Consider the following 26247-nt stretch of genomic DNA (forward strand, 5'->3'; position numbering starts at 1 on the left):
GCTTAGTTGCTCCGTGAAACGTGGGATCTTCCCAGAGCAGAGCTCGAACCCGTGTCCCCTGCATTAGCAGGCGGATTCTTAACCACTGCGCCACCAGGGAAGCCCTGAGTCTCAGTTTTGTAATGTGTAACTGAGAAGTAATTCACAGGGTGATTATAAGGAATAAATGGGATAATGTATGTGATGCCTTAGCATGATGGTATGTGGTACACACTCATTAAATGACATCTATTACTATTTATGCTTTACCCATAGAATTCCTTTGTGTCTTATTTTCACAGACCTTGGCAGCAGCCCTCTGTGACTATTTGTTGAGCTGAACTGATGGAGAAGAGTTTGGTCACAGTGCCCATGTGATATAGAGCTAAGGACCCAGTTAGGTTTGGAGGGGTTGGTGGATCACTTAGATTCATGCTGCTGGTCTCAAAGGACCTTGAACAAGAGTATTTTCTTGGTTCGTTGCAAACCTCTTGCTGGTATCAGAAAACAGTTCAAGTGCATGTGAATGAGAGGCATTGCCTCTGTAGAGGAAACATCATTAGTTACTGACTTCTTGCTGAACTTCAGTGCTGGCTGGCTTTTAGTCAAAATGCAAAGGTCTTTAAGAGAACAGAACTATGCACTGAATTTCTATATGACAGAAGAGTTTTATGCGTTAACCTTTACTGAGTGTCAATAAAATTCTGCACTATTAACTTAAACAGGAAGAGACTAGTTCATGAAAACCTAGTACCCTAAGCTAGGTGTTAATAATCTCTTTGTCTTTGTTAATATTACAGTACATTGCGCAGTGCCAGGGTTGGAACACAAAAGTTCAGGGTTATATAAATGTTCTGGAATGTGGAACTGCTCAAGAAAGACACTTGGAGTTCTAGCTTGTCCAGTGCTTTGACTAGACTGTGCAAGCAACATGGGTGAAAACGTAGCAAAATGCCTCTACTTCAGTGGTTCTTAATGCAGCTGCCTTTGATGGCCTTTCCTCTAAGTGTTCATTCCTGAGAATGCCATATCTTTCTCCCGTCAATAGTTAACTATCTCTACACAAGGAAACTTGCTAAGTGTCTTCAGAGATGGTGACATTCACTATTTTTGAACTCAAGTTATTAGAGAAAAACTACCTGCAGTGTTATTTACAATAGTCAAGATATGGAAACATCCTAAGTGTCCATCAACAGATGAATTGATAAAGAAGATGTGATATATATAAGAAAGACAAAATGCTGCGTGATCTCACTTATATGTGGACTCTAAAAAGGTTGAGCTTATAAAAACAGAGAGTAGAATGGTGGTTTCCAGGGCCTAGGGAGTGGGGGAAATGGGTGTAAAGGGTCCAAAGTTTCAGTTATGTAAGATGAATAAGTTCTGGAGGTCTAGTGTACAGTCTAATGTATAGTCTGATGACTAAAGTTAATAATACTATAGTCTCACCATGCACACACACACACACACACACACACACACAAATGGTAACCTTATAGGGTGATGAATATGATAATTAGCTTGATTTTGGCAATTATTTCACAATATATACATATATCAAAACATCATATGGTATACTTTAAATATATACAATTTTTATTGTCAATTACATCTCAATAAAGCTGGGTTGGGGGGAGGAGAAAGCTACTTATCATTCTCATTAGCTCTCCCATCAGAACTGATGCTTAGGTGTGTACAGGTGCTTTTGTGACAGTAAAGCCATCACTGAAATGCAAGAGAAAGCATGTAGCTTTTAAGAACCAATATCTCACTTTATTAACATAGAATGGAACCTTCTAATCACTGCAGTCTTTCTACTAAGATAGTAGATATGCAGGGCTTCTGCTCTGAAGAGAATAATAGCTCGTGTTTCTGAGTACTAACTCTGGGCCAGGCTCTGACCTAAGCATGTGTATGTATTAACTCACTAAACATACGTATTAACTCACCACCTTGAGGGAGTGAAATCATTCCCATTTTACAAACTAGGACACTGAGGCCCACTGAGATGAGATAAGTTGACACGGTAGGTGGTCAAACAGGGATTCAAATACAGGCCATTTGGCTCCAGCAACTGAGTTCTTAAGCACTAAACTGCTTGTCATTTGAATGCCAAGAAAGACTGCAAACGTCAATTAAGAACATTCTAGAAATAATTTATTCTTGCTATTACTCCCCAAAAGGAAACTCAGAAGAAAATGATGAGACTTTAGAATAGATTATTTCCTGTGCAAAACATCTCATGGAAGTACATGCTAAAAAGGTCTTTGGAACATTGTGTGTTTTGGGGGTTTTCATGCTTTATTTCTTGGTGTAGGACAATGTCCTAAGAGTTAGGAGACTCTGGTACTCGGCTCCACTAGTAAAAGCTGTGTCATCTGGGCCAGCCTTCCTCTTTGAATCTTTTCTCAAAAGAAATGTTAATACACTGTTATTCATCTTGTATAGTTATTTGGAGAGTCAGATATAATTGACATGGAAATGATTTAGGGAATTCCCTCATGGTGCAGTGGTTAAGGCTCCGTGCTCCCGGGCTTCCCTGGCAGCACAGTGGTTAACAATCCACCTGCCAGTGCAGGGGACACGGGTTCGAGCCCTAGTCCGGGAAGATCCCACATGCCGCGGAGCAACTAAACCCATGCTCCACAACTACTGAGCCTGCATGCCACAACTACTGAAGCTCACGCACCCTAGAGCCCACACGCTGCAACTACTGAAGCCCTCGCGCCTAGAGCCCATGCTGTGCAACAAGAGAAGTCACCACAATGAGAAGCCTGTGCACCGCAACAAAGAGTAGCCCCCGCTCACTGCAACTAGAAAAAGCCCGTGTGCAGCAACGAAGACCCAACACAGCCAAAAATAAATAAATTTAAATAAATAAATTAAAAAAAAAAAGACTCCCTGCTCCCAATGCAGGGGGCCCAGGTTCGATCCCTGGTCAGGGAACTAGATCCCACATGCATGCCGCAACTAAGAGTTCACATGCTGCAGCTAAGAGTTCACATACTATAACTAAGGAGCCCGCCTGCCGCAACTAAGACCCAGAGCAACCAAATAAATAGGTTAATTAAAAAATGGTTTAAATATACTAAATGCTATGCAAATATAAAGTGATATTATTGTTGTTTACTGTCACTAGTCACATATGGAATCATGGCATCTCAGAGAGGGAAGAAATGGTAGAGGCACCAAGTACCTCCCAGGGGGCAGAGGGGTGGAGCTGTAAAGCGGTAACATTTGTCCTGCACTAAGATCCTCACTCAGTCACTTATTTCTGGATAACCAGTGATCCAACTTCTCTGAGTCTCAGCTTTTTTATTTGTAAAAGAGAGAGAATAACATTTACCTCTCAGCGTTGTGAGGATTCAGTGTGACGGTATGTAAAGTAACATCCTGTCACATGCTCTTTCAGGAAATCCTTTAATAGTTTAATATTTTGAAGATAAATAGAAGTCAATAAATATTTAAGTATTACCACATTGAGAAGAGTTTCAAGTATTCTTACTGGTATAGCATGAGAAAGGTATGAGGTGTAAATAGCACCTTTATTTTACAAAAAATATCAGTGCTATGCTAACTACTTACATTTAGAAGATGCCAATACTACAAAATCTGATAATTTGTAGTTCCTTTAAGTTTATATACACAATCAAATAATCAAATACAATCAAATAATGTATAATGGCAGTGTGGTGGGCAGAATAATGACCCCCCAAAGATGTCCATGTCCTAATCCCGGAATATATGAATATGTTATGCTATATGCTAAAGGTGAATTAAGATGCAGAAAAATTAAGTTTGCTAATCAGCTGACCTTACGATAGGGAGGATCCTACATTATCCAAGTAGGCAAGTGTAATCACAAGGGTCCTTAAAAGAGGAAGAGGGAGGCAGAAGAGGAAGAACCAGAGAGATGGCAGCATCAAGACTTGGCCTGATGTTGCTGGCTTTAAAGACGGACTAAGGAGGCCATGAGCCAAGCGGTGCAAGCAGCCACTAGAAGCGGGACAAGCCAAGGATACGTCTCTCTCTACCTCTAAAGCCTCCAAAGAGGAATTCTGCCTTGCTAACACCTTGATTTTATCACAGTGAGACCCATTTTGGACTTCCAAACTATGGAACTGTAGGATAATATATTTGTGTTGTTTCAAGCCACTAAATTTTGCTAATTTATTACAGCAGCCAGAGAAAACGAACACAGGCAGTTCTGTTTCTTTCTTTCCAACACTTTCAACTTTTTATTTTCTGATTGCATTGGCTGAGACTTTCAATACAATGTTTAATAGCAGTAGTGATATTAAATATCCATTTCTTGGTTTTGATTTTAAAGGGAACGTTTCTAATTTTTTGCTGTTAAGAAAGATGTTTGTAGATTGTGGTGATGTTTCTTGTTTGTTCTTTTTTGTTTTTTTTGGCCACCCGGCATGGCTTGCAGGATCTTAGTTCCGCAACCAGGGATTGAATCCCGGCCCTCAGCAGTGAAGGTGCAGAGTCCTAACCACTGGACTGCCAGGGAATTCCCAATAAAGTGTTTTTTTTTTTTTTAAAAAAAGAAAGATGTAGACTTCCCTGGTGGCCCAGTGGTCAAGACTTCGTGCTTGCAATGCAGGGGGTGTGGGTTCCATCCCTGGTTGGGGAACTAAGATCCCACATGCTGCGTGGCATGGCTAAAAAAAAAAAAGTAAAAAAGAAAGATGTTTGCTCTAGATTTTTAATATACTCATCCCTATATCAGGTTAAGGAATTTGATTCTATTTCAGTTTTTATCAGGAATACCTATTGATTTTTATCAACTGCTATATTTCAGCCTTTCCATTCTTGTGTTGTATATTTCCTCTCAGCCCCACCTTTTGTTGTATCGAGAGCATAGCATAATTAGGCTTTTTCCCCTTTCTTGTATTTTTGGGAAGGGTGATGAGTCAGGGAGGAAAGAACTCTTTTAAAATCAATGAGTCAGGGACTTCCCTGGTGGCGCAGTGGTTAAGAATCCACCTGCCACCGCAGGGGACACGGGTTCAAGCCCTGGTATGGGAAGATCCCACATGCGGCGGAGCAACTAAGCCCGTGTGCCACAACTACTGAGCCTGCACTCTAGAGCCCATGAGCCACAACTACTGAAGCCCGCGTGCCCAGAGCCTGTGCTGCGCAACAAGAGAAGCCTGCGCACCACAACGAAGAGTAGCCCCCGCTCGCCACAACTAGAGAAAGCCCGCGCGCAGCAATGAAGACCCAACGCAGCCAAAAATAAATAAATAGTAAAATTTTAAAAAATAAAAAATAAATAAAATAAATGAGTCCTTTAGGCCTGAAAGTAGAAAAGACATCTTTACTGTTGTGGCATTCTCAGAGCAGCACTAAAATTTTTAGATGAATTAAAAAAGAGAAGTGAGAGCTAATTATGACAGTATGTTGTGGACACTAAATTATGGGCCGCAAGTTTAGAGTAGCAATAGTGCAAAATATATGGCTAAAGCCATCTAAAGATAAATTCTCTTGTCCAACATTTTTACCCAGTTTTTCCATTATCACTTGCCTTTCTTTATGTTTGTTTTTACTGATATTTTATGAAAGGGAGATAGAATAGTCTAGGAAACTCCACAGTTATTCAACACCATATGGCTAGGATATTTGCTATTTTGTTCACATACCCATCATTTCAGCCACAGGTGGAGTCAACAACTCTTTCTTCCACAGTCTGACAATGTCAGTGTGCCTATCTGCTCAATCTGCGACTTGATATACAGGCTCAATATAAACGCGGCTCACCTGCTTTTCTTATTCTCATATTCCAACCTCCCCTTCCATTTGCAAGTACAAACTCATAATTTAACCAGAAAAATTGCTTCTGGTTGACTGCCTATTATGTGCTCTGCTGAAACACATTTCCCACATGGGACGTTATTACTCTTGGATTTTGCCATTGCCTTGAATGATGGATTTGAGTCGACACTCAAATCAAGTTCCTATTCAAGCAAAGAAGTGAATCCTAGTACATTTTAGAGTGGAGATGTGAGAGGGGATTGAGGACAGCAATGAAGATGAAAAAGAGGAATGGAAAGGCGAGCCAAAGAGTGAGGTGTTACCAACGAGGACATCTTTGAATACAGTCACTCCTTGGAGCAGCTCCTGTGATAGGAATGTTGACTGAGCAACAAGACACAAGGCACGCCGACTGCCTGCATGCCTGGGCTCTGGCAGGTGTTGATTTAGATCAAATAATGCTCTAGAACAGCATTTTCCAAGCTGTGTTCTATGGAGACTGTATCCTTTATGTTTTTCATGGACATTCCAGTACATATTCTTTTTTTTTTAAATTTTATTTATTTATTTTTGGCTGCGTTGGGTCTTCATTGCTGTGCGTGGGCTTTCTGTAGTTGCGGAGAGCGGGGGCTGCTCTTCATTGCCGTGTGCGGGCTTCTCATTGTGGTGGCTTCTCTTGCTGTGGAGCATGGGCTCTAGGCACACGGGCTTCAGTAGTTGCGGTGCACGGGTTTAGTTGCTCCACATGTGGGATCTTCCTGGACCAGGGATCGAACCTGTGTCCCCTGCAACGGCAGGCGGATTCTTAACCACTGTGCCACCAGGGAAGTCCACATTCTTATATTTAATGATTTTATTTGTGGAATACCCATTATTATTTCATAGGACATTGTTTTCTAGAGAACACTACTTGGTCCAAAAGAAATGAGGAATAGCTCCCCCAAGTCTTTTTTGCTTTTGCTATTTGATGTTGATATTGATATGATATTGATGTTGCAAGAGAACAGAAAAGAACATGCCTATAGAATTATGTTATCATGGCTGAGTCAATGAAACAGTCATGCGATTTTTGACAAGAATTGTAAGTTCACTCTTGCATATTTTCATGCACAGTTGCTCATATTATCCTTGGATGGCTTGTTCTGTATCCCTTTGGGCTATTGCTTTCATTCACTTGTTTATTCAACAAATATTTAATGAGTGCCAACTCTTTGCCAGGCATTGTGCTGGACATTCAGGACTTAAGAGCAAACAACACAGACATCCCTCTCTGTGGAGCAGTCCCGTGAAAAAGTGCTGTGAGAAATGATATCCAAGATGCAAAGGGAGCACAGAGGTAGCAATGTCTAAATTGAAACATAAAGGGTAGGTAGGAGTTAGGGCGGTAAAGTGGGGTTTTAGGTGAAGAAGGGATGAGAAAGTGACAGACTGGGGCTCTGCCAGTGACAGAGAAGACCCTGCTGAAGAACTGAAAAACAAGGGCAGGTTGTCTAGATAAAGTGCAGGGAACAGACTGATGAGAGGCTGGGCCAGAGAAATAGCTATGGACTGAGTAAGAAGGAGCTTGTAAACCAAAATGAGGAATTTGAAATTTATCCTGAGAGAAATGAAGAGCTTCAGTGTAAAAAGTTTTAAGAAGGGAAAGATCATTCTGGCTATAGCGAAGGGCAAAACCAACTTTGTGAGATCTGCTACTAATAGTGATCCAGTCAAGAGATACAAGTTACCTGGCCTTAGACTGTCGCCATGGAAACGCTATGAGGATGGTAAGTCTAATATATATTGAGCCAGTAGAATTAGCTGGTCGTAGACAGTGATTGAGGATGATGAGGTAGATGGTTGAGTATCATGGGTAAGTTTTGTTTTTGCCAGCTGAGTGAGTGGTGATATCATTCTCTGAGATATAGGGCACGGGAGGGAGAACACGGTCGGGGGACAGAGGGCAAGTTTAGTTCTGCACACGCTGAGTTGGAGGTGCCTGCTGTACATCCAAAATTATGTAGTTGCAACAAAAACTGAAGTTTGGAGATCTGGAAATATTGGTGGCAACTTAATTCATAGGACTTTAGGCGGTCACTGAGGAGACCATCTAATTTGGTGGAGCGGTAGGGGCAGAGCTTAATAGTGGACTGAGGAATGCATGGGAGTTGAAGAAGTGGGTGTGGTCAGTATATAATTAGTTTCCTGGAAACTCGTCTTTGAAGGCAAGGCAGGAAAGAGAGAAGGCAGTAGCTGAAGGGGTACCCAGCACTGAGGAAAAGCTTTCATGAAAACGAAAGGTATACAAATATTTAAAAATCCCTTTAGGGCATAGTCTGAAGAAAACAAGTTGACATAACAGAACAAGATCCCCAGAAGCCTGGGGTGAAAGTAGGGCATTTGGGCAGAGGTTAGACTTAAGGGGAAAGAGCGACATCATTTTCTATTGTACTAGAAGGGAAGGAAGAAATCAAGGATGTAGATGCGGGCACATTTTCAGTCTTGGTTGGAGGGATTTGAGGGAATCTGTTCTGTGGATTTCTTTTCTTCTCTGAATGCAAGATCAGCTACTGAGAGTGAGAGAGGTGAAGATAAAAGGAGAGTGGAAAAAGTTTGACATCTTAGCTAAGGAAACACAGAAAGATTGTTAGTTGTTGGGAGTCAATAAATGCACAGGTGAATCTGAAGACCCTGAATTTATGGCGGGACCAATCTGTACCATTATGCGAGTTTCTCCTGTAGTGCTGGGTGGAGTAGACCAGGTAAAGATGCAGAGAAGGTGGACAGATGGATTATTATAGTATTTGGCTTTTTCCAAGTGGACAAATGGAAGAACAATGGGATAACAGACTTACTGGCATTGCTGTAGATGAGAATTTGAACCATGTAACCTAAGTTGGAGAGGAGAGGAAGTGGAGTTGTGTGGGACCTGATAGGAAAGAGGCTAAGAGAGCAAAGGGAATGGAAATCATTATAAGGTTCAAGAACAAGTATAGTGGGAGTTATTGGGTGTGAAGTTCTGGCAAAATAGGGAGAGGGCTCAGAATGAGATGTTTCAATATATTATTCCAGAGTTGGAGCAGTTCCAGGGGTTGACGAAATCAGTGTGTGAGGGGAGTAGGTGCCAGAATTGGACGGTGTAAAAAGTCATTAGAAACGAGGTCGAGAAGGTAACGTACTAAGGCGTTGTTTGCATTGCCCATGTTGATGTTTAAGTCACCTGTGATGGCAGCACTTAGGGTGAAGAAAATTAGCATAAGCCAGAGGCCAAAGTCTTCAGTGAATGAGGGAGAATGACTGGGAGGCCAGGAGATGATTGCTGAGGAAGGGAAAAGTGTGGTAATAACCAAATAATATGAGCCTCAAAGAAGTAGGGCTTTGTAGAATACGGGTGGAGAATTAATTGTCTGGAACCGGCAATGGAGGGGCAATGTGCATGCTCAACTTTCTCCCCATCCTTAAGGTATGTGAGGGCTGTTGGAGAATTAGCAGTTTCCAATTGAGAGAGTTGCCCAAGGGTGAGCTCAGAGTTTTAATTAACAGTGACGATGAAAGAAAATTCCCCAGAGAGATTCACAATAAAAGGAAGGTTGCCATCAGTATATGAATGCCACAAACATTCCATTAAGATAGACTAGACCAGCAGTGTTTCTCAAAGAGTGGACCCTGGACCAAATGCATTATCACCAATGAGGAGGCTGTGAGAAATATAAATTCTCAAGTCCTACCTTACCTCAGACCTACTGAATCAGAAGCTCAGGGGGTGGGGCCCAGCAATGTGCTTTTTTCAGGAACTCCAGTTGATTCTGATGAATGATGGAGTTTGAGAATTCCTGGACTTGATCTAGCTTCCTAATATAAAGGGGCAATGAAAAGCTAGGAAACACACATTGAGAGAAAGAAGATTTTCAGTAGGTAAATATTTGATGTTTAAATGGATGACAGCACCACACGCGGTGCGCAAAGGTGCAGATAGCCCCAAACAAAATCATGGTTTTCAGTTGTCTTTGGCCTGAACCTCCCATCACGATGTGTTTTCTGCTGTTTGCTCCTATTCTCCATAGGGGTAGCTCAAATTCTCTCTACTTTCTATAAACTTTTAATCCTCTCTGGCCACCTCTTAGATGACACTGCAACCTATCTCATATAAAACATATTCTTAATTTAGATTTGAAAGAGGTCGTAACACATTTTCCTTTAAGAATTACCTAGAATGCTAGGAACTAGCTGTGTGGGTTGCTTTATCCATTATGTAGATTAACAAAATTGGTAGTCCAAGTGGGTTTTGTTGTTGTTGTAACTTCTGTCACTCCTTTATTCATTTAAAAATATTTACTGGGAACCTGTGAATTGAGTTCATCCTTGGTTCATCATCCAGCAGAGGAGGTAGATAAACATACAATTATCAACAACTGGATAAGTGGTATAGCAGTGACACGTAAAAGCAATTACTGGAGCATAGAAGACAGAGAATCTAAACTTGGCAGGAAATGGTGTTTTGGAAGTTGACGCACGGGTTAGGTCTTGAAAGAGCAAGAATGCTTTTTTTTTTTGACAGGAAAGTAGGATTTATGGGTGGGCGTGAGTAAGGAGGGGACAGTGCCAAAGCTCTCGTGAGTGCAGGGCCTGCCACTGGTCCAGGGGCCACGGTTAGGGATGTATTTGATCCCACAGCCATCCGGGATGAGCCACTTTCCTGCCACCATGTTTTCAAATTCATCCGCATTAAACTTAGTAAATCCCCACTTCTTGGAGATGCCGATCTTCTGGCGGCCAGGGAACTTGAACTTGGCCCTGCCGAGGGCCTCAATCACATGCTCCTTTATTCAAAGCTTGGTACGGATGAACATTATGACTTGGCCAGTGTGGACCCTGGCCACTGTGCCCTGGGGCTTTCCAAAGGCACTGCGCATACCTGTCTGGAGCCTAGACTGGGGACAGCATGACAGTCATGAAGGTCCACTGGAAAGGGTTCTCCCCAAGGTCCCTTAGGGCAACCCGCCCAGGCAACAGGCTGCACGCACTACCGAGGAGGCTGCTGTTCACAGCCCTTGCACACCAGACCCCCACGGGAAAAAGAGCACCTTCGGCTTAACTGGCTGCAAAAAAAGAGAGCAAGAATTCTTTAGGTGAATGGTGGGGATGGGGATGGAGACTGTTTCAGGCCTAGGAAGCAGCCAAAGGGACCCTCAAATAGTTTAACATGGGAAAACCTTTGGGTGAGGGTTGCTGACCAGCAAGCAATGATGCTGTAAAGCTAGACAGAGTGGGATCACAAAGGCCTTTGTACTTTATACCAAAATAAGTATCTGCATGATAATGGGGGACTGCGGAGGACTGTAAGCAGGGGAGTGGCATGGTTAATTTCCCTGCAGAACTGTTTTCGGTGAAGTTGGTTTTGGCACATGCACTTGGCTTATAATGAGGAACATTATGAAAACCTGCTGTAATGTTCATTGTAGGAGTGCCCTAAACGACAGTGCCCACTCTTAAGAAATCTCACGTAAGACACTTCTTATCCATCAGCTTTGATTCTTTTGAGGAAGTAGTATGTTTTCACTTTATGGATGATGTAAACGTGTAAACTTATTTCTTTTTTTTGTTATGGACACCGAGAAGCTGAGAGCCATACAATTTTGTCTTACATCTTTTCATTACAGCTTTCTTTGTGACCTTGAAATTTGTTTAAGTATGGTTTTCTTGATTATTTTTTAAGTGTATTTAATTTCTTTATAAGTGTTTGTTTAATGTGCCTCAAATGCTATATGAAATGAAATGGGAGGATAAATTCATAAATAAATAAGACACGGCCATGTTTGCTTTCTCTGAATCATCAGTCATATTGAGTACGAGGTGGAGGGGAGGTGGTTATTAGAGGCAGGGAGGCCAGCTCAGAGCCTCTTCTAAAAGTCCAAGAGAGAGCTGGGGGGAGCCTGGGCCGAGGCAATGGTAATGGATGAGGAGAAGGGAGGTGATCTCAGAGATATTTAGGAGGTAGAATTGAAGGGATTTGGTAATTAGATGCTGTATGTATGAAGGAATGGGTGGGTGATGAGAGGCAGGTGGTGTCCAGAATGATTCTGACTTTTCTATCATGTTTGCTTGAATGGAAGGTGGGGGATGGTAATGTTCACTGTCATATGGAAGTTTGTAAGAGAACCGGGTGTAAAGATGATGAGCTACCTGTGGACATACAGATAGATGTGCCTGTAACAGCTGGTCTGGAAGGTAGAAGAAAATCTGCAATACAGATAGCAACTTGGTCTTTGTGGGAGTGAATGAGTTTTCCTGGAGAAAAAGTGTGATGGAGAAGAGCAAAAGCAAAAGAAGCATGTAGGTCAGCGTCCTGAGGATTATCATTTAATGATCAGGTAGAGGAGAAAGAGCTGGCAAAGGAAAATGAGAAAGAAAAGTAGAAGATACACTGTTGGTGGGGATGTAAATTGGTGCAACCACTATGGAAAACAATATGGAGGTTCTTCATAAAACTAAAAATAGAGTTGCCATATGATCCAGCAATCCCACTCCTGGGCATATACCCAGACAAAACTATAATTCGAAAAGATACACGCATCCCTATATTCATAGCAGCACTATTCACAATAGCCAAGACATGAAAACAACCTAAAAGTCTATCCACAGATGAATGGATAAAGAAGATGTGGTACATATATACAATAGAATACCACTCAGCCATAAAAAAGAATGAGATGATGCCATTTGCAGCAACATGGATGGACCCAGAGATGATCATACTAAGTGAAGTAAGTCAGAAAAAGACAAATACCATATGATATCACTTGTATGTAGAATCTAAAATGTGACACAAATGAACATATCTATGAAACAGAAACAGACTCACAGACATAGAGAACAGACTTGTGGTTGCCAAGGGGGAGGTGGGTGGGGAGGGGAAGGACTGGGAGTTTGGGATGAGCAGATGAAAACTATTATATATAGGATGGATAGACAACAAGGTCTTACTGTATAGCACAGGATATTCAATATCCTGTGATAAACCGTAATGGAAAAGACTATGAAAAAGAATATATATGTGTATAACTGAATCACTTTGCTGTACAGCAGAAGTTAACACAACGTTGTAAATCAACTATACTTCAATAAAAGTAAAAAAAAAAAAAAAAAAAAAAAAAGAAAAGTAGGAGAAAACAAGAGTGAAGGGACATGGGAGCTAAAGGAGAGTGTTTAAGAGGGTCGCCTGCATCTAATGTTATTGGTAAAGGCAAAAACGATGAGGGCTGAAAAGTGTGCTCTTTTAGTTAGGACTTAAAAATAATTGACTACCTCAGTGGGGCATTTTGTCATTCATTATTCAATACATTGACATGATTACTATGTACTACATTCTAATCACATGATGATGACTGATTTGATGTGGTGCAGATAAGAGTCAACTGAGCATAAGGAATTTTAATTCATCAAGACAGGGAATTCTGGAAGAAAAGTGAATTTGGAGGAGAAGCTCAGTATAGTTCTTACTATCTAATAAACAGAAAGTACTAGTCTTTTTTAGAAAATCACTATAGCTAGGCACTAAGTTGAATGGCAGTGTTGCAATATTGTGGAAAAGTAGAATAAAATTCTTTACGGACTGTGTTTAAATCAGAGAAAATAGACCAAGGTGTTCATGAACATCAATAAAGCTTTATAACAATACAATTCATTACCATTGTTTGGATTAATATTGTAATAATTACACAATTTTTACATTATGAAAATAAGTCATAAATAGTGTAAAAATAATTCTGAAGATCAACTTCTCACAAACTAGGAACCCTGAAAACAAGTTAAAAAAGCAAATAAAAACAAATTAGAAACTCAACACAAGGCAATTATCTCCAGGCTGCAAATCAAAAACCACATGCGTCTTTTGATTCAGTAATCTCAGCTGGAGAAATTACAATGAAATGAAATAAGAAATCAAACAGGGAGAATTCAATCTTTCAATTATTTACACTACTGAGAAAAACAGGTTTGTGCCATATTTACAGTGATAAGACACAACACATTCTTAGAATAATCAATTACATGAGACTGGCCCACAAAACATTAAGAAAAATATGCAGTGTAATGCTTGCCAAAATATTTGTTTTGCATTTTTCTCTTACTTTGTATTTATGTGATTTTTTTGGCAATATAAAAATAGCTGCACATAGAGATGAACTTTAAAATGTAAAAAATACAAATAAAAATATAATATTTTCTAAAGGAAAATCAGATACATACATCTTCTAAAAATGTTATTAAATTGCATGAAACATTTACAACAGTATAAAGAATATTCACATAAATGTCAATAATATGTAAGACATTCTTTTGTGAATCCAATTTATTAATATTTCTGAGATACGTGAGAATATCCACTGTATTTTGAGAAATGTTGGTACTTTGTTATCAATAAATCAAACGTCAGGTTGAAAAAGTCTTATTCCCAGAAGGACAGTTCTGTCAATAAGCAGCATAGGGAAACTTATGCATTTAAATACACTTAAAAAATCAGAAATGCCACTAAAATATTTCAGTATTGAATTAGCAAAAACAAAATCCACTAAAAATTTAAGTTGGAAAGGTATCTCTGCTATGGTATATAGTAAATCCAGCTGATATGAAGCTATTTCAACAAAAATGGGAAAAAGTAGGGACTGAAGGTCTTTATATTCTAAAATAACTTAGCAGAATCATAATTGGTCAAGTATGTTAATTCCACTAGGAATGAATTGTTTTAACAGCCAGAATCACATGTGACTGTTCTCAATCATTATTTTTGAGAATATAAGATTACGTTGTTATGGACTTGACTTTCTAGAGATAGCAAGGTTTTTGTTTTTTTGTTTTGGTAGAAATTAGAAAAGTTCATTTTTGGTAATGTTAATTATTAATATAACTTGATTATCAAGAAATAGAGAAAAACAAGATTTCAAATATCAATATCTGCATGTTCCTAAGATCATTTATTAGAAGATATGAAAACATCACCCACCTTAACAAGCATAGCTTATTTCTGGGCAAGATTATATATAGTGGCCAAAAAACAAAAAAAGATGAAAAGTGGTGTTAAATTTTTATGCTATAATAGTAACATTAAAAATAAAACTTTGGAAAATTAAGCACGTTGTCTAAGTGATAAAAATATAATACCAGTTAATTTTTCCACAGATACTGACATGCTGATTTGACCATTTCTAAACTAGTAGATAGGTGTATATATGTATATATATTGTAGACAAAGGACATATAGAATGAACTACTGGATGCATAAGAGTTCTTACTATTCCATCAGAACATCATGCATAGGATTCAAGAACAGAGTTTTTTTTTGGTAGAAATTCAAGATATTCTCATGTTTCCTATGAAATCAAATAAGAAAGAAAAACCTTTCAAGACTGCTTTTCATAATGAAAATGAAAACTAGAAGAAAAATTTCGGCATATTTATGGGTCAGGTACTCTCTGAATGTGTGCAGACTTGTCTAATGTTGGTTTTGTCATGCTTAATCAAATTCTATAAGCTAAGAGATGAGAGTAAAAGTTGATAAAGGCATATGGTATATGAAATGAACATGAAATAAGAGGATCCACAATCCAAGTACACACATATCATCTATAGGTACACTGTTTTGTTTTCTTTTACATTAAGAAAGACTGGTCATTGAACCATAATTATAGTAAATCCATAAACTTGAAAAATAAAATCACGCACTAACAGTTTAGGAATGCTATTAAACAGAGAAATGAAATTATCCATAGTAGAGTTGCATTGTCCATAAAGAAAAAGAAAAGAAATACATTAGCACCAACATAAACGGAAAACAATTTTAAAGCTAAAACACGTACCAGCTTGGCATCCTTAACAGATGCTTATCAGAAATAGAACCTGATCTTATTTCCAATGTCTTTCATGTATTTTTTCTTAATCTTCTATCCAATAATAGAAATTAAAAGAAAGCAAACTTAAAGAAAAATACGTAGCTGCCAACACATATATCGGCAGACGCATTCATTAGTTCATTAGGCAATTATTTGAGGATTCTCTATATTGATAAAAAAATGGATGATTTAAAATATTTTAGTAACAAAAGTTGAAGATTATGCATGTTGGTTAAGACCTAGCAGTTCCACGGAACAAAGAGGAGGACCATGGTCCTTTTGTTTTCCCCGAGGAAATGTATTGAAAGCTTACAGCTTCCTTTAATCATGGAATAAAAGGCAATATTGTCAAATCAGTTATAGAGTAAAACCTCAATATACACATAGGACAGAACAGTATTCTTAAAGGGCTGCGTTTAAAAAATACATATATTTTTTGTACGTGAAGTGTTTCTCTTTTGATGTTAAGGTATTCTCTTTTGAAGCTGTGCAACTTTTAAACAGTGACCCATGTCAATTCCTCTTTCTACTAGAGGAGTAGAAAGAAAGAGAGATAGGAAGAAATATAGCCACCAGATTCTTCTCAAGACACTACTGTTTGTTTTCCTGAAGAGACTGTGGTTTTACTCGCTTTAGTTCATTTTTCCAAAGCATTTAAGACAAATTGTTTCAGACACTGAATAAAATACCTTAGCCTAACCAGATCATACAAGAGATGGGTAGAAAATGCCCTCTGTTGTTTTAAAAATGCTAAACTGGTTTCGGAGTGTGGAATGTTACTAGAGATGTTATCAATTTGATTGATAGATTAGTTCAAACATCTTTCCATTCTTGAAAACGTAATGGAAACAAAAAGAAGGCATTTTGTATAACTGAGCATTATATATTATGAAAGAGATCATAAGGATCTTAGGATCCTTGTCTTATAATCATATCTTAACTGTTGTCACCATAAGCCAATGATGAGATAATTTCCCCTCTGCTGGTGAAAACCTATACATGAAACCAGAAATTTTCCCACAAAATGGCATGAAATGAGAAATTATATTGTCCAATGGGCTGAAAGAGTGACTACTCCTCATTGATGATGTTTCTCCTAATGTAACCCTTCCACTTGGAACAAGTCATTTCAAAACATGCTATCAACTCTTTACTGTGCAAAGAAATGCTCAGTCTAACACAGTTAGGTAACTTTTGAGCAAGTAGTTGAAAAATACTCTTTATGGCAACTATATTTCACAGCTTTCTGAGATCTCAGATTTGGTCTGTGCATAAGACAAACATTTAGAAATGTAAAAAAGATAAAGAAATCTAAATATAGACACAACTTAGAACTAAATAGAACTACAAGAAATAGAAATGAGTTAATACGATCAAATGTGACCAAATCTTGACTTTATCTTAACTGATAATCACTATATATGTTATATTCATCATACAAAAAAAAGTCAAAAAGTACTGAAAAATTGCTTAACTTTGATGTTTTACAATGACTGAACTGAAAATGGAGCTTCTTTTATATTCTCTTCAATTATTCAGAACAGGAGAGAAGTTAACAAATGGTCATCTTGACTGTTGGTACCAACTTATTAGGATTTGAAGACTTTCCTTTAAAAAATTGTTCAAAATAAATGTGACAAAAGCTGGGAAAAAAATCTTTCCTGAATATTCCTGGGACTAAAAGAGAAAAGAAAAAGTATTAAAAAGAATGGAAAATATCTTTCTGTTTCTAGAAGTTTGTAGAAAATGTTTAACATGGGTTGGATCTTGGAAGGAAGGGAAGCTCTCATCAGCTTCAGTAGAGATTGTAGGATGAGCTCTCCTACATCCTCAGGAAAGGTTATTTCAGCCAACCTCTTCTTGGGACGTGTTGTATCTTCAGCAACCCGAGCTTTGGTGAGATGTACACACCCTTTGTCCTCAGGAACAGTGGCTGCCATTCCAAGAATCTCCTACCCAAAAGAAGTGCGGTATGCGTCTGTCATTTTCCAAAAGCACCCATGTTAACACTTGCTGGAATTCAGTTTATTAAAAAAAAAAAAAAAGTCCTCTATTCTGGGTGCCTGCCTTTGTAAACCTCTTTCCTACTTGGTCACATGAGAGACAGTGCAGGAGGCTGAACCAATCCTTTCTCTTCATCTTCACTGCCAAGGGCAGCCCAAGGAAAATGAGTGTCAGCAACCATCTCAGCCCCTGGACATTTCAACCAAAGAGGCCACGTGAGCCCACAATAGTGGAAGCTGAAGATCTGCAGTTGGGACCGCAACTCCTTTCAAAATACAAGACCATTTGTGTGTGTGTGCTCTCCGCCACCTTATCACTTTTTGGCAATGAGCCATGGTGTAACCCCCTTGAGATGACAAAAGAAATAAAAGTTCAGATGTGATCAAAGGACTCATAATGCAGCATGCTAGCATCTGAGTTTGCACAGCAAGCAGGCTTGGCACACGATCATGCTTTTTTAGTCAGTTTCAATGGGTGGTGTGGGCATGAGTAGCAAAGGTGAGTAGGGATGTGATGATAGACTCTAAAATCAGTCAGTAAGTACATTTTCATAGCTTCGAGTTCATATTTGGTCACGATTTCATGTAAACTATCTCATGGCACTTTTTGTCCATGCAATTAACAAGCCCAAAGTAAGAAAATAGCAAGAACAATCAATCTCTATCACTATGTCCATGTAAATACATATCTCCACGTAAGATAAAGAGATACTGATCTATATTTTTTGCAGGCTTCTCACTGGTTTCACATATTGCCCAATTTCAGATGTAAGGGAAGAAAAAATGGATATGTGTACTACTGCAAACAGGAAGAAGCAGCTATATGTAAACATATCTCAGACTTGTAAAATCTGCAATCCAATTTTCAACTATAAATATAAAAAGTGGACCATTATATACACAACTTCATGCTCGGAAGGTTAGGTTCATCACTGCAGAAAAACAAACAACAAAAAAGACAAATGTATAGCATTAGTAGTTTAGGATAAAAATTCCAAATTAACATTTATTTTAAGAAAACTGGTAGAACCCTGAATAGAGGGTTTTTTTTTTTAAATCAATGAGCCAGTTGATATGTCCTATACATTGCTTTTCTAAAATTCATCAAAATTTTTATCCTAGGTTCAACCCACATTTTGTTTTGCCACTGAGAAGTCTGTGGGAAGTGTTTGTCTCAGTAACTATTCTGGGAAAGCAGAAAATTAGGATTTTATCACAGATGTGCCATAATTAAAAACATGTCCTATATATGGCTTATATAATCTTCTCCAAGCATTAAAACACAACTGTGGAAAAGGTTGAGGATTCTGACCTCAGTGGCATTGTTCACTTCACCAGTGCCCAACTCTAACACTCTACACTCTTTGGGTTCTGGTTTCCCCTTTCCTTTTTCTGGCCCTGCCCTGCTGTGAAGGGCATGCAGGGCAGACCTCCCTGCTGTCAGGTCTTCAAGCTGTGTTATAGGTTCTATTGTGATATAAGGATCTGGAAATGTCTGGTTCCTTGTTTTGAGCAGCCATAATTACTAAGGTTTTCCTAGGACTGAAGTTAAGTCTGAGAGAACAGAGGAACAATGGTCTTTGAGGTATAACTTATAGAGCAGATGTTGGTGACAATCTTCACTTTTACTCAAAGAAAAATCAGTGAGAAAAGTAGAATGTCCAGAGAAGGAGAATAATAAAGATCTCTTCATCTCCCCACCACAATGGTGACTCATCTTCAGAGTCATCTTTCAGTTCAATAATTTAAAATATTTGCTTTTCTCTCTCCAGTAAAAATAGATGCTATATTAAGTGTGCTTAAGAGGCTGGGTGCTTTCTGATCTTTAGAAATGAAGTTCACTCAATGCCAAGGCCAGAGAATGTGTCTACAGGAAATATTCCTTTCTCCAAACTCCCACTTATCTCAAATTTCAAACAGACGCATTTTTTTGAGAAACCAATGTTTTGTAAATAATCTCCAGAACTTTAAAGATTCTTTTTTCCCCAGACTTTAAAACTTAATTTAAAAAATCTGTCACCTTAACTTTAGGAAGATTCTGTTGCAAACCTGTCAGCCCTATTTGGAAAGATGAAATTTCATGAAACATTAAAAAATATGAAGACTATAGGTCTTTTTCCTATTAAATAGCTTTTAATCTCTGGATAAGGACAGATGATAACTTTAATAGCTTGTAAGTATTTTCCTAACCATAAATTCTGCCATTTACTCACTGTACGAATTACAATGTGAATTAGTATGTCATTATTCTTCGAAATTTAGAAAACTGAACTATATCTAGAAAGAAAAGTAATTTAAACAAAGATCAAATAGTTTTACATGGAAAAACTATTATTGAGAGTAGTATGACTAACAGGACTTGTTCACAGTGATTTCTACTGTGGCTACAATCTGAATTTTCAGTCAAACATTTACCACTGTGCTCTAGAGACTACTAAACATAATGTTTAAAAAAGTAGTCCACTAAAACAGGACTGAGTAATCTACTGGCTTTCTTTTAAAAATATCATTCAAAAATTAATTTGATTTGACCAACAGTGTATTTGAGATAGCTAAGTTGACCACATAAGAGATTATATTCAATAGAACATTTCATTTTTCTAATTGTTTCTTTCTTCTTTTTGGGGGGGAGGGGGTGTTGGGGAAGGATAATCACTATTGTTTGCATTTGATTGTGTTGGGGAGTGTGGTGAGAGATACTGAAGCTTTATCATTGAGTTATGATTTTTTTTTTTACCATTTAAAAAATTTTACTGAAGTATAGTTTGTTTACAACGTTGTGCATTAGTCTTTATATAAAAAGAGGCTGGATTTAAGACAGCCTTAATCTTATGTAGAGCATAGTGTATATTCTGCGGAAAAATAAGTACTTAAGAGGGAAATTTCTGATTTTCTGAGCTACTCATATTAGCTCATATTACTAGGTTTGGCCATTTTATGAACCAAAAAGATGATGAATCCTTTGCTTGCTGCCCTTATTTTTTTGCCTTCACAAAAAAGGAAGTGATTTAGAAGCGGCCAAAACTGATGTGAACCCAAGTGCTGAGTAGTGTCAGAGGGTGGATAAAGCAAGCCCTTCACATCTCTCTCCATGTAAAGTGTGCCAATGACTGGATTAAAAAATCATTATAGTATTAGATTACAGGGCAAAGGTTAAAGAGCAAATGGTAATTCCAGCTCAAGAAGGTATTAAAAATTCTGAGAACAGGGGTTATGACGGTAAAAGGATAGTTTTCTCAGGTGAAGAAGAATATAATGATAGCCTCATCTTCCCAAGAACCACTTGACCTCAGCTGTGATGGAGCTAATGATCTGACAGGCTGAAAGTGGAGTATGGGAAGCTACTAAATAAATGGGAGAGAAGGATTTTCTTTCCCTCACCAAGTGGGGTGAAAGTAGTTAAGCAAGAGAGTGAGTTTCACAGGATCTCCTCACAAACGGAGTTGATGAGATGAGAGGAAAATAAGTCTCTCCTCATCTTTTGTGCAATCCTACATAGTTTTGCTGTAGGTTTGCCAATGAAGCAATGCCTATCAAAAATGACCAAAGAAGCCACAGGTGTTAGAGAAAAAAATTTCAAAATGATGGAAGAGCATGTATACTTCCCTCTGGCTCATTTTCACATCAGTAGAATTCCTTTAACCTTAGGTAGCATATGCACAGTCCTTTATAATTAGGTGTGCACCGTTACTGTGTAAAGGTCGGGTATTCTCTGAAAGGCACAGCCCATACAGATCTCTTCCCTCCTTAAAGTTCTGCCATTGCTTTCCATTGTCTACTTCTAGTTCTGTTACATACTAGCTCTGTGTCCTTGGAAGTTACTTAACTTCTCTGAATTTTACTTTCCTCACTGGCATCATTCACGATATAATACACTATAGGGTTATCAAGAGGATTAATATGAAATCCCATGTGAAAGGGCTTATCACACAGCCTTTGTACAAGAAGGTCCTCTATGAAGAATAATTTCCCTTCTCTGCTGAATACATACACAGTGACTATGGGTGGCCACATGTAGAGGCTAGAGCAAAATGATATCGTCAAGGACACCAACGTAAATATAACCAGATTCTCCTAAATAAATCAAGACATCATCGAAGAAAAGAAAATTATGCTTACATTTTCTGCTTTCTCAGCTTTGTGACTAATATTGACAGGGTTCTACCATGTATTTGCATATTTGCCTAAGTAACTGAATATAAACAGAAAAAGAATCACAATTAAGAATAATTTTAAACAGTAGGAGGAAAAGGAGTTTGAGACAAGCAAACCATTGTCAAGATGCACTGCCCCTTTCCATTCTGAAGAAAAGATTAAATAGGGAAGTTTCCAAATTAGTGTTTGCCAGGAATTATTTTTACTCATCAGTTTAGGAAGAAATCAGCAGCAAACACCATCAAAAGATATTCTAGAGATGGGATCGTTTGCTTTTTAATACCCAAACACCTTTCAGCAATGTCAAATTCAAAAAATCTGTTCTAAATGGAAAAGGCTAGGCCAGGTAAAGAGAAAAGGACAGTGCTTCTTTTAGAAATAATTCCGTAAAGCCTACCTTTTGCCAACAGCCAGGCATGGGTAATCCATCTGGCCCCTATTTTAAAAAGAAGAATAAGAATTCCTCAGGTTCCACGAAAGTGATCATACTTCATAATTAATATGCACAGAGGCTTAAAAATGAATATCTAACTGTTACGTGGCTTTAGTCATAGGCATCTTTTACTAATAATGAACTCCCAAGATATTACCCAACATTAAAGGAGGAAAATTTGAGTGTTTTCCAAAGTGAGTACACATTTTTCAAATAAATAAAATACAGAAAGATTTATACTTAACTTTGAATAATAATTTGTAAAACCTAGTGGTCTACTTAGTTATAGCTCTAGATAGTAAATCTGTACTATTTCTCTTAATTTCATTAGAACGCATTTTATAATTATCTTTATTCAATTAATGGAAATAACTTCTCTTCCTGGTCACTATGTTCTATGGTTGAATGCATGATAATGATGAGTAATCAGTGGTGAACCATTTCTATCTGAAGTTTATAGCTCTCCATATGGAGTATCTTTCAACTTTTCTGTATTTAAAGCAGATAGAGTAAAACATTAAATTGATTGAATTAAAAGACAGGCAGCCAGTCTATATCTTTATAGTAAAATGTTATCCATAGTCTTTCTCAATTTTTAAATTAAAATTCTTCAGAAGCCAATTAACAAATTCTGAATAAACAAGGGATTCTTAAATGTTGCAAAATTTATTTTCACTTAAAGGGTAAGCACTCTTCAGATACAAATGATATAAATAAGGCAGGAAGAGTTGATACATTATGAAGCATGCTTGTGTTTTCCCCCAACAAAATGACTGTAAAATACTATTTATTGTTAATACCAAGCAAACAAAATCAAAGACTGGGCATATCATATCGACATTTTCTAATTGCAATTATTGACTGAATAAAATTTTCTTCTACAATACAATCTCTTAAAAGACTTGAGAAACAAATTTATCTTTAAAGAATCATGCTTAGTATTTAAGAATAATATAAGAACATGCAGACCAAGTATAACCATCAACACAGTCATAAAAAGTTTTCCTTTACACCTCAGAAAATTTGCATACACTTTCTTTTTAAATGTAAAAAAAAAAAACCAACACCTTGAAATAACTTTATAAGATATTTGGGAAAAAAATCGGTAATGCCAGATTGGTACAAGGAGAAGGATCACCCGGTAGAATTTTAGATTTTAGTATAAGGATTTTGACATGCCAATGGAGGTAGGGGAGATCTGTCTACTTTAGGAAAGTGAGTTTCAAAAGGAGGGACCATTAAATTGAAAAGGTTATGTGACAAAGAAGAGGGTTTGGGCTGCAGACTATTATCTTTAGAAGCTCAGAGAAGTTTGGTTTTCTCCCCTACGGTCTCTTAACAGCATTCCTTTGAATTGGTTAAGTCTTGACCACAGAAGCTTAACTATGTAGGTTTGGTCTTATTTACAGCCTGACAGAAATTTAGTGAAAGCGGCAAAAATGCCTTTATTTCTTTTAAGGAAAAAAAAAAAAAAAAAAGCTAACTTTAGGGGTAAAACCCAAAGTTATAGCCTAGTTGTACCTTTACATAGGAGATTTTTATGCACTTTTAATGTCATCTTGAAATGGTTATTAGATAAATTGACATTTCCCCGAACACAGACATGGCAGCCGTGTCAGTTGTGAGAACAATGTCAGGAAGTTCATTTGCTGATTGAAATGCGTGCATGTTCTTTTCACTCTGCAGAGTCACTGAAGGAGCGATTCATGCACATGCATGTAGCGTGTTTATCATGTAAAGCTTGCTCCAGAAGTGCCACTTTACACTGAGAGAGATGAATATGTAATAAACAAAGGAACTGCATGCAGGGTGGTAGGAAAGAGAAATACTGTACCAATTGGCAAGGGGCATCCAGCCCATCCAGGCCAGGCTGGCCTGGCTCCCCTTTTTCCCCCTTAACGCCACGGAATCCCTGTTTGTAAAGATTAACTCATAACGTTACTAAACAGAAGAAATCACGTAAGCACAATTTCTGCTAATGAAATAACCACAATAACAAAAGGCTGGGAGAGGAGCAACTCTGAAGGGCAAGATAACATCCAGTGACGCTGGACAAAATAAAACAGAGCTTGATGTGGTCCTGCAACTAGGGCTTGTCTGGGAACGGGGACCTGCTCTCCTGAGCAGGACGGAGGCTCACTGTTTCCTCCTCCGAGCCTGCATTCACGCCCCGGATGCACATCAGTACTCAAGTGCTGAGAAACCAGGCACAGCTGGTGGCCAGAGACAAGGGGTGGGACACACTGACCACCTGATATCGATGTTTCTGGGACCTTAAAGTCTACGTTAAAGGGCGCCAGTCAGAACCCCCGCTGGTGCGGTCCCTCCAGTTTGCTCCTCTCCCAGCTTCGCCTCCGCATGTGACATCTGGAGACGGTTGCACGAGTCAGACATACCAACGGGCAGGGTGCATCTAATCCAGGAGCACCCTGTTCTCCTTTCTCCCCTTTAGGCCCCTTTTTGCCTTTCTTTCCCTTTTCCCCCTGTGGATACAAGGGTTTCAATAAGACAGGTTTTATTTGGGGTGGGGGGGCGGGGAGAGTAACGGTGATTCAAAAGATGGTTTAGCCAATAAAAGTCTGGAAGGGCATTTACCACTGTTTTCTGGTTTAGGTAAGGCATGATATTATGAAAAATAACAGACTTCTAGAGTGGCAGTGGATTCCGGGCAGTGATGTACAGGATTTTATTAAAAAGATTCAACAAGATGAAAGAAGAACTTAGAGGCTGACACATCAGAAAGGAGGATCAGTGCTGACTTAGACCCCAGTGCCGTGGTCCTTGTGAATGAGGTGTTCCCGCCACCGCTTTGGTGAAGATGACAGATACCAACCGTATTGAATCCAGTCAGTGGCAGTGAAGTTCAGAGACTTCACCCAATTTTCAGTACCTGCCAACTTGATTTTTTTCTAATCCTATAACAGATGAAAGCTACACTGAGCCAGAGGAAAAGGGAAAAATACTGGCAGCTTCTATCTTTTTGAAATGAATCCAACTTTCTGACATTATTTTTTGTAGTTGGTTCTCATTTAAACATATTCAGTGTGTTTAAAATATACTCTTTCTTTTAACATTCTTTTTAAGGAAACTAAAAGCAAATACTTTCCTTAGTAAGTCAGATAAACAAATTTTAAAAGTGCTAAGATTTCTCAGCAATGCCACTTGGAGAAACAGACTTGTTTATAAACTCAAAGATGTTCTTTAATTCACTGTTATTGGTCTCATGCCAGGTGTTCACAATGGTAAATGGGTTTCCAGCTTGCTCACAAGGTAACAAAAGCCAAAAAAACAAAAAAAAATTCTGTTCAAGAGAGGAAAAGCAGTATGGATTCAGTTGAGCTAATGCTAAAAATGAGGTAGGCAGGATAATTACGGAGTGGGAATGTAGCCATGGAAATTAGTATTTAGGAATCAAGGTAAAGGTTGTGGAAATCTGCATGGATCATAGGGATGGAGGAATTAAGGAAAGGAGGCAAAAGGAGGAGAAGTAAGGAATGCACCTCAGCTGTTTCACATTAACATAAATGTCTCTGCATATTTATAGACAAGAAGCTGGTGCAATACAGAATACAAAATACTATGCAATACATATTTAAATTAGTGTATTCATTCTGCAATCAGGATGGCAGATACAATAAGTCTGAATAATTTCAGAAGCGAAACAACATGAATATTCAAAGACATATACATAACAGATATAGATGAGATATGCACTCAAATTAATGCATTCTTTCTGTGTGAGTGAAAGCTCCACATTTATCTCCTGTGTGCCAAAAACATTGCATCAGAAGGCTCAGAATCAAAGCCATTTGGGTTTCTCTAATATCGGGGAAAGAGAGAACTTCTGTGTGGTTTAGTTGATCATGATCAAAAACAAAGACCCGAGATGCCAGGGTGAAATGAAATGAGAGCAGGTGTGATAAGAAGTAAGATGGGAGGAGCTTTCGGGAGTAAATTGCTTACTCGTGCAAGATGAATCAACATTCTTTCTCAGCAAGTAACATCATTGCCGTGACGTAAAATTGATTTAAACTTATTTGGGAGGGAGTAG

General features: G+C 38.4%; 1 non-coding gene across 1 annotated transcript; it reads right to left on the minus strand.

Moving 5' to 3' along the window:
- Nucleotides 1-10688: 10688 nt before the first annotated feature.
- On the minus strand, nucleotides 10689-10823 carry LOC137764475 (small nucleolar RNA SNORA70). The gene has a single exon (XR_011073981.1). It is a non-coding gene; the product is annotated as a small nucleolar RNA SNORA70 (small nucleolar RNA).
- Nucleotides 10824-26247: the final 15424 nt, after the last annotated feature.

This window comes from Eschrichtius robustus, chromosome 4, assembly GCF_028021215.1.
Source record: "Eschrichtius robustus isolate mEscRob2 chromosome 4, mEscRob2.pri, whole genome shotgun sequence".
Classification (NCBI taxonomy): domain Eukaryota; kingdom Metazoa; phylum Chordata; class Mammalia; order Artiodactyla; family Eschrichtiidae; genus Eschrichtius; species Eschrichtius robustus.